Source organism: Mus pahari, chromosome 9 (assembly GCF_900095145.1).
Source record: "Mus pahari chromosome 9, PAHARI_EIJ_v1.1, whole genome shotgun sequence".
In the NCBI taxonomy this organism is placed as follows: domain Eukaryota; kingdom Metazoa; phylum Chordata; class Mammalia; order Rodentia; family Muridae; genus Mus; species Mus pahari.
In genome coordinates, this window is record NC_034598.1 from 24,197,253 (window position 1) to 24,205,988 (window position 8,736).

Below are 8,736 nucleotides of genomic sequence, written 5' to 3' on the forward strand. Positions count from 1 at the left end.
TTTATTCATCTACCACCTCATCCTGTTTGTGGGTATTTGCTTTAACAGAAAAAAGCAGATGTATGTATGAAAAAGTGCTCTCTAAATAAATGAAATAAAATGTCATGGTGTGTATAAATGAAACTAGGACCAGGTACATTTGTAGACATTTTACCTCCAAATCTGAGAACTTCATCAAAACATTCAACAGAGATTGGACCTAGTTAACCCTAAGACAAAATATAGTAAAAAAAAAAATGTTGAGCTAAACTCTCACCTAAAGCATTTGCTCATTCTGAAGGAGGCATGCACAGATTGGCATTGGTTCTTTTAATGGTGTGTCATGGTTGGTGGGGCCACCAGGAAGTGAAAAGTATCTGAATCCTGTGGTCCAAGGGATATTAAATTGAATCAAGGTAGTTGTGACCTTGAGACAAGACCCCACCCAGCTAAGATTAGATCCAGGCCTGGTAGTGCAAAGCTTTAATCCCAGGACAGTGAAACAAGCAGATCTCTGTGTTCAAGGCCAGCAGAGCAGTCTGTAATGTTGAAGTTATCTTGGATACCCCAAGATATTTAAGATGCCAGAGCCCTGGGCTGTCTGCTGAGGAAAGTTGCTAACAGGGAGTGTAGTCAGCTCAGGAGAAAGAAGTTTGTTGCAGCCAACAATGATGAAAAAGGATTTGGAAATCTCAAGACCACTTTGACATCAGCCATGGAGATGCAGAGTTTGCAGACTGCCCAGCTGGTTTCCTGTCTTGCTTTAGGGATAACAGTTCAGTGATTGGATGAATTTCAGAAAAGTCTTTAAACTTTGGACTTTTAACATCGTTGAGCCTGCTGTTGAGTATGGAAACTTTGGAAGTTGAACTAAATGTACCTTTTATTATACTTCGGTTAGGTATGGTCCCCATATTCTCATGTGTTTAACCAAGCTAACTGGAGCCAGGGAGTATAATGTGATGGTTTCTATATGCTTGGCCCAGGGAATGGCACTATTAGGAGGTGTGGCCTTGTTGGAGTAGGTGTGTCACTGTGGGTGTGGCCTTGTAGAAATAAATAGGTGTGGCCTTGTTGGAGTGGGTGTGGCCTTGTGGGTGTGGGCTTTAAAAGCCTGATCCTAGCTTCCTGGAAGCCATCCTTCTCCTTGTTTGTGTTTGGAACAAGATCTAGAACTCTCAGCTCCTCCTAGACCTTGCTCCCACCTTGATGATATTGGATTGAATCTCTGAACTGGTAAGCCAGCCCTAATTAAATGTTGTCTTTATTAGAGTTGCCTTGGTCATGGTGTCTGTTCAAAACATTAAAACCTTAACTAAGACAGAAGTTGGTACCAGAGACTGGAGTATTGCTGTGATAGACCTGACCATATTTTGTTTGGAAGAATGTGCATTTTGGGACTTTGGATTTGGAAAATAGTGGAAGGCTTTAAGTGGGGGCTTCATGGGCTATCCCAGGAGGCATACGGCATACCCTGTTGCTGGGAGTGATTCGAACTGTGCAGACCTGGCCTAAGGTATTTCAGTGGATTAGAATTTCAGTATGTGGCCTAGAGTCTGCTTTTGTGGTATTTTGGTGGAGAATGTGGCTAGCTTTTGCCCTTGCCTGAAGAGTCTACCTGAGGCCGAGGTAAAGAGATTTAAATTAATTGCATCGATGAAGGAAGTCTCAAAAGAGCGCAGCAGACTTTTCCTCTGGTTAAACCTCATGAGTAGCAAGCTTAGAAAGAAAACAAATATGAAATAAGTGGTTGGAGTACTAAAGGGGCACCAGGAAATGAAAAGTCGTTGAATCCTGTGGTCCAAAAGATACTAAATTGAATCAAGGGATTGGTGACTTTGAGACAAGATCACCAAGAGAGGTCTTGTCCCAAGGTCACCACTCTTTTGATTCAATGTACATTTTGGGACTTTGGAATTGGAAAGCAGTGGAAGGCTCTATGTGGGGGCTATCCTAGTAGGCATATGGAAGACCTTGTTGCTGGGAGTGATTTGAACTGTACAGACTTACCCTAAGAGATTTCAGTGGATTAGAATTTCAGTATGTGGCCTAGAGACTGTTTTTTTTTTTTTTTTTTTGTGGTATTTTGGTGAAGATGTGGCTCGTTAATGCCCTTGTCTGAAGAGTGTGAAGGTGTGGCCTTATTGGAGGAAGTATGGCATCATGGTCATGGGTTTCTAATCTTGCTCCCTGAGAGAGGGCATAGATTTATCAACCTCTGGGTGGGGCTGTGTTCCACCATCTTGCCTCCCAATATCCTGAATCCACATTTTAAGAGAAATTTCCCATAAGATTTGCCTGTGTTGTTGTTATTTTTGTTGTTGTTGTTGTTATTTTTGTTGTTGTTGTTGTTTTGGAGTTTTTTTGGAGGCTGCAGACTCCTTTCCCACTGCTTCAGCACTCCTCAGAGTCTCTCAGCTTCTTCAGAACTCTGGCAGCATGTGCTGGAGGCTAAGGCCATTTTTGTTTTTCTCCTCTGGAAGCTTCCTCAGCTACCTCTCCAAATAGCAACAGGAGGGTCAGGGTCAGGCTGACCACAGCCAGATCACTAGGAGCATGCCTGCACCACTGGTTGCCCAGGGAAACCATTTGGTTGGTGGAGTAGAGTTGGCCCACCAAAGAGTAGAGTAGAACACCACAGCAAAGGCTACCCACATGGACCAGGAGTTGTAGACGATATACCTCCTCTCTTGAGGTTCCTTCCATGATGACACTTTCAGTCAAGTTTCTGTACTGTTCACCTGGGACCCAAATGACTCAGGCCTGAAGTTGGTTTTCTGCAGCTCGAAAAAGATGGGTGTATAGGTATTGTCACTCTGGAGAACTGTGAGGACCTGGCTATTGGACAGCTCTTGTCCCCAGCTAAAAGGGCTCCCCTGGGGCAAGGTGCTGCACACCAGGGTGGAGGTGGGCAGGGGCCAGCTACCCCACCAGGGTCTGTGGGAGGCTCAGAGGTTATGTCAGATGATAGCTGCTCCAGCTTCTTCCTATTTCTAGGGGCGCCGTTCATTCTGGAGCAGTGTCTCACCTCTGCTCGCCTTATGTCTTCCTCACTATTTATTTCAATGTTTCAATAGGAGATGCTACATAAGGGATGCCCTCTGCACCGCCACCACCCAGAGACATGCAGGGTTGGAGGCCCCAGATCTCTTCCTTCACCAATTTGTGCGTCCCTTGAATCCCATCCCCCATAACCCTCCCTCCCCAGCCCATGTCCTCCCAGGCAGCGGAGGGGTCACTTTATGTATTTTCTATCTGTAAAAGACCACACACACACACACACACACACACACACACACACACACACACACACACCAACATAACCAACTAAACAAACAAAAAGCACCCAAAATTATGGAGTCCTTTTTATGCTGGCCAACTACTCTTAAGCACAGGGCCTACCCTAGAGAGTGGGTACCGGTGTCACTATATTGTGGAGAATACTTATTGGTCTTCTCTTTGAAGGTATCGTTTAGAAATATCTTCTTGATTCGGACTGGTACCTTGTCTTTCTCTGTGCTGCGATTGGTCTTGCTTGAACTTGTGCATGTCTTGTGGATGTAGGTCATATGTGCAGCAGCTCTGTTGTGTCTGGAAAACACTCTTTTCTTGGTGTGTTCTCCGTCTCTGGCTCTTACAGTCACTCTAACCCCATGTTTGCATGGATCCCTGGGGCTGTGATGAAGACATCCCATTTAGGGTTACATGATCCAAGGTCTCTCCCTCTCTGCACATGGTATAACCATTGATCTCTGTGTTAATTACGCTCTGCTGCAAGAAGCGTCTCCGATGTGGCTTGAGCAAGGCACCGATCTATATGGGTGCAGCAATGTGTCACTAGGAGTCATTTTGTTGGTGTGTTCCTTTCACAGAATAGTGGCACTAGGTTTCCCCTATAGAGTTCATGACCCCTCTAGTCTCAGGTTTCAGCCTCTGTCAGTGTCTGGTATGGGTTTTATCTCATGGTATGGGCCTTAGCCAATAAAAAAGTAAAGCAGTTGATTACTCCCATAAACTCTCGTGTCCCTGTTGCACCACTATGGCTTACAGGTAGGTTGCTGTTATAGTTCCAGGGACTGTAGCTGGGTGTGAATATTGATGACTTTTCTGTTATGGTATCAAGTAGAGTACCTTCCAGTGCTACAAACTCTAGCCAGCAGGGCTGAAATGTCTTCTAGTTTGGCACCTGTTCAACTTCATGTTGTAAAGGATACCCAATAGCATTGGCTGTAGCCTGTAATGTTTGAGAGATCTATGAGAACCTCTTTGACCAGTGAGTGGACAAAATGTAATCCACTCCTGGTTCTGGGGGGTTTACTTGGTAATATATGATGTCTTGTAGGGCCATTCTATTTCCCCATGATATGGTAAATGTGTTAAAATTCCTTTTATATATGTGTATTTTTAGGGAGTTTCTGTGATAGAAGGTTTCCAAATGGCTCTTAGAAGGCCTTTAGGGTAGCTTTGCCTCTCCTTAGTCCCGCCTTCACTCTGCCCTCCCATCTCTTCTCCGTTTAATACTACTACTAGCATTTCCTCTTTATCCTTTATGCCACTGTATTCTACTTCCCCTTCCTTGGGGGGATCCTCCCCTCCCTCCTGGTCCTTTACTAGCTACCTGACCTCTGTGGATATTCTAAATGAGATGCACATCCCTAAGGTTCAAAAGCTAACATCCCCATATAAGAGAAAACAGGCAACATGTATCTTTTGGGGTCTTGGTTTTGGGTCTCTCTGGATGATTGTTTCTGGCTCTGTCCATTTACCTACATATTTCATTTTCTTTAACAGCCAGAAACTATTCCATCATTTAAACATGCCCAATCTTCATTATCCATCCTCAGCTGATGTCTGTTTCTAACCCCTGACTATTAGGAATAGGACAGTACTGAACACTGATGAGAAATTGTCTGAGTAGGATGTAGAGTCCTTTGGGTAGATGCCCAAGAGTGGTCTAGCTAGATCTTGGGGTTGATCAATTTTCAGCTTTTTGAGAACCCTCACACTGAGTTCCAGTCCCATTCTGCAGTTCTCACCAGCAATGACTCTTATTTCTCTGTATCCTCGCCAGCATGTGCTGTCATTTGTGTTATTGATCTTGGCCATTCTGACTGGGGTAAGATTAAATCTGATAGTAGTTTTAATTTGCATTTCTCTCATGACTAAGGGTGTTGAACACTTGAAAAAGTGTCTTCGGATGCTGGAAGTCTTTGGTTTCTGCTTGATCGGCTGATGTAAGGACGACAGGCGACTGCAGCTAAGAAAAGAGAAAGACCGTGGTAGCACTCCGGAGTCAGAGACATTGTCACCAGTTCCGGGATATTCCCTGTCCTGAAAAAAATTCCGGGAAAATTGACTAGTATTAAGTGTGATTAAAAAAGCGTAATAGTTGAGAGCAACCAGCTAATGATTACATTTTAAAGACAATTTCTGTGGAAGAGGAAATCCATTTCCAAGAGTACTTAGAGCTGGTCTTCACCTCGAGGAAGCAGTGGCTTGTTCCAGGAAGCCATTTTGGCCAGAGAATTTACCCAGAATGCCTCATCAGGGAGAAGATTGCTACTTTTATTTCTATTCTACCTGCACCAGGGGTGACAGCTGCCCCTTCCGCCACTGCGAAGCTGCACTAGGAAATGAAACTGTCTGCACACTATGGCAAGAAGGTCGTTGTTTTCGACAGGTGTGCAGATTTCGCCACATGGAAATTGCCAAAAAACGAAGTGAAATTCCTTGTTATTGGGAAAATCAGCCAATGGGATGTCGGAAACTAAATTGCGCTTTCCACCACAACAGAAGTCGTTACATTGATGGACTGTTCCTACCTCCAAGCAAAACTGTGTTACCCACTGTGCCTGAATCCCAAGAAGAAATAAAGGCTAGCCAGTTCAGAGTTCAACAGAACAAAGTGTCAGTTCAGTCCAACCCCTCCCCTCAGCTCCGGAGTGCAATGACAGTAGAGAGTTCAAATAAAGTTCCCATTCCCACACATCAGCCTGTTGTAATCAACATTGCAGATGATGATGAAGATGACGATGATCAGTTTTCTGAGGAGGACGATGAAAGCAAAACACCTGCCCTGCAACCAACTCCTGAAGTCAATGATGGATGCCGAGTGGCTTCTGCCTGCAAACCTGGGGTCAGTTTAAAGCAAGGTGAATGCTTGGATTTTGGAATAAGAACTCTTGAGGAAATTAAATCAACGAAAATGAAAGGAAAACCCAAGAAGCAAGGTGACTCCTCGGGAGACTCTCCAGTGGGAGATTCTCCGCCCAGTCCAGGCCCTGGAAAGGATGTTGGGACTGTGGTGGGGATGGTAACTCCATCAAGCAGACAAGAAGAGTCCTTGGTTAGACCGAGTCTTAGTGAGAGACTGGGAAAACGAAAACTTTCAGTAGGTGGTGACAGTGAACCCCCATTAAAGCGAAGACTTGCACAGAGGCTAGGGAAAAGAGTGGAAACGCCAAAGAAAAAGAGACTTCATAACGCTGGTGAGATTCACGTGAAGACATTGGCAGAAATTCTTCTTGAAAGAGCCAGTCGGGAACGTCGAGAATTGCAACCTAAACCCAAGAGAGAAGAACCTTCAGGAGCCAACGATTCTCCATCAGGAAGAAAAAGTTCTTCAGTGTGGATCAAAACCTTCTCTGAGGTCCTGGCTGAAAAGAAACATCGGCAGCAGGAAATGGAAAGACAGAAATCCAAACACTATACGCGTTGCCTGGTGCTAACAGAAGACACTGAAGTGAAAAAGACAGTGAGTCTGCGGACTGTAGCTGTTAGCAACGGACAACCGGAGGAGCCTGCAGGAAGAGCCAGGTCTATGCAGGAGGTGCATATTAAGACGCTAGAGGAAATTAAGCTGGAGAAGGCCCTGAGGTTGCAGCAAAGCTCTGAGAGTAGTGGCAACTCCCGACCTCAAGCTGAGGCTGTCCCGGTGGCAAAGAGGCTGTTCCGCATCAACAGGAGAGCAGTTGCAAAAGAAGGGAGAAAACGTGGAGATAGTGGCGATGCTCCTTGTCAGAGCAGTGTGATGAAGACGGAGGCTAGTGAGACTTCAGATGAGGCCATACATGATCCCACAAAACTTCCAGTCAACAGATGTGACACTGTCAACGAGAAACACACACCGAGACAGCAGGAGAGAGGAGTGTCACAAAAGGAGAAAGCAGCCTTGTCCCCTGCGCGGGGAGATGCGGTGCTCATCCCTGAATCAGGCGGCACTCAGCACCTGGCAAAACCGCTCCCCATGGAGTCATCCCCGAAACGGGAGGTAGAAACCTCTGGAACTGAGGACTCGATGCTGAATGTGAAACGTGCAGCACAGACTTCGGAAGAAAGGAGTCAAGTCAAACCCAAAACAAATGTGACGCCATCTGTAGTCAAGGTTATCTCACGTCCCAGATTGGCTCTCAAGCGCAAGGCTGTGGAGATGCACTCTGAAGGCATCGGCATCGCTGCGGTGAAGCCGTTCAACTTCAACAGTGCCCTGCAGGAAAGGCCCACCAAAAAGGCAGCTGGAGCTGTTGTTCCCCTCCTCTCTGAGGATAAATCTGTCACCATGTCCGAGACAGAAAACCTGAAAGACAATTCTGGACTGTCTTCAGCCCAAGTTACTTCAGGACCCTTGGTCCCAGAAGGATCTGGCCTTTTCTCATCTCAGCTGGCAACAGAACCGTGCTGCCTAAGTTCTGACTCGACGGGAAAACCTCCACTCTCTGGGGAAGATGACTTTGAGAAACTAGTATCGGAAATTTTAGAAGGGAAAGACACCTTGGAAACGATGAAGATGGCCTTCTGCTTGAGTTCTCAGAGATGACTGACAGTTTAAGCTGAAAAAGATAATGAGGACACACACACACACACACACACACACACACAAACCTCATCAAAAACTAGACTTAGTTTCATCTATTTACCTAAAGTGATAATTTAAGTCTCAAATTTTGTCCTCGTCAAAAGTGTATACCTCTGAAGTATCTGTGTGTGTCCTGGATTCCCCGGGGTCGGATCTTTTCCATCCCTTGATAAATAACCGTTTTGTCCATTTGATGCCATTGCTCAGCATCTTCGAGAAGAAAGTTCTGTAATGCACTTCTCTCCACATGAGACTGAGCCCCAAACCAAACGGTTCACGGGAACTCAGTGGTCCTCGAAGTGTTTGTCAGGGTGGGCTAGCTTCCATTGCTGTATTTATTTATTTATTTATTTATTTATCTACCTATCTATTTATTTATTTATTGTCGTAGATTTATTTATTTATTTATTTATTTATTTATTTATTGTCTTAGTTTTATCAGAGTTTAAAACAAAGACAGCTGCTAACCATTGTGGACCAAATGTCATGCTACCACTAAACACAAGGCCTACTCAGTCTGTGTTAAATTGTATGTCTTTTAAAAGGTATTTGGAGATTCATCTGAGCTTTAAAGAGGGCAGGGCAGCTGGAGAACCTGAGATACGGACCTGGTCCTGTTGTGTTAGCTGCTCTGTAAGCTTCTGAAGAGCAATAGCTAGTTTATTATTTAATTTTTAAAGGTTTCAAAGTGCCCGAGGGGCGCCCTGAAACTAATTTTCTATTTCTGGGATTCCCTGGATTTTTTATAAGAGACAGTGACACGACTAGGGATTTTTTTTTTTTTTTTAAGTATGAAAATTGTCCCTTCAATGACTTTCTCTTAGTGGCATTGAATTATCACAGAGATAGAAAATTGGTAAATTTTTAAAATTTCTAACTCTCCCAGGAAACTCCTCTTGTCT

The 8,736-nt window shown here is 44.7% G+C and overlaps 1 pseudogene; it reads left to right on the forward strand.

Annotated features, from left to right (window-relative positions):
• The first annotated feature begins 5,500 nt into the window (after window positions 1-5,500).
• LOC110326761 lies at window positions 5,501-7,795 on the forward strand (annotated as a pseudogene).
• The last annotated feature ends 941 nt before the right edge of the window (window positions 7,796-8,736 follow it).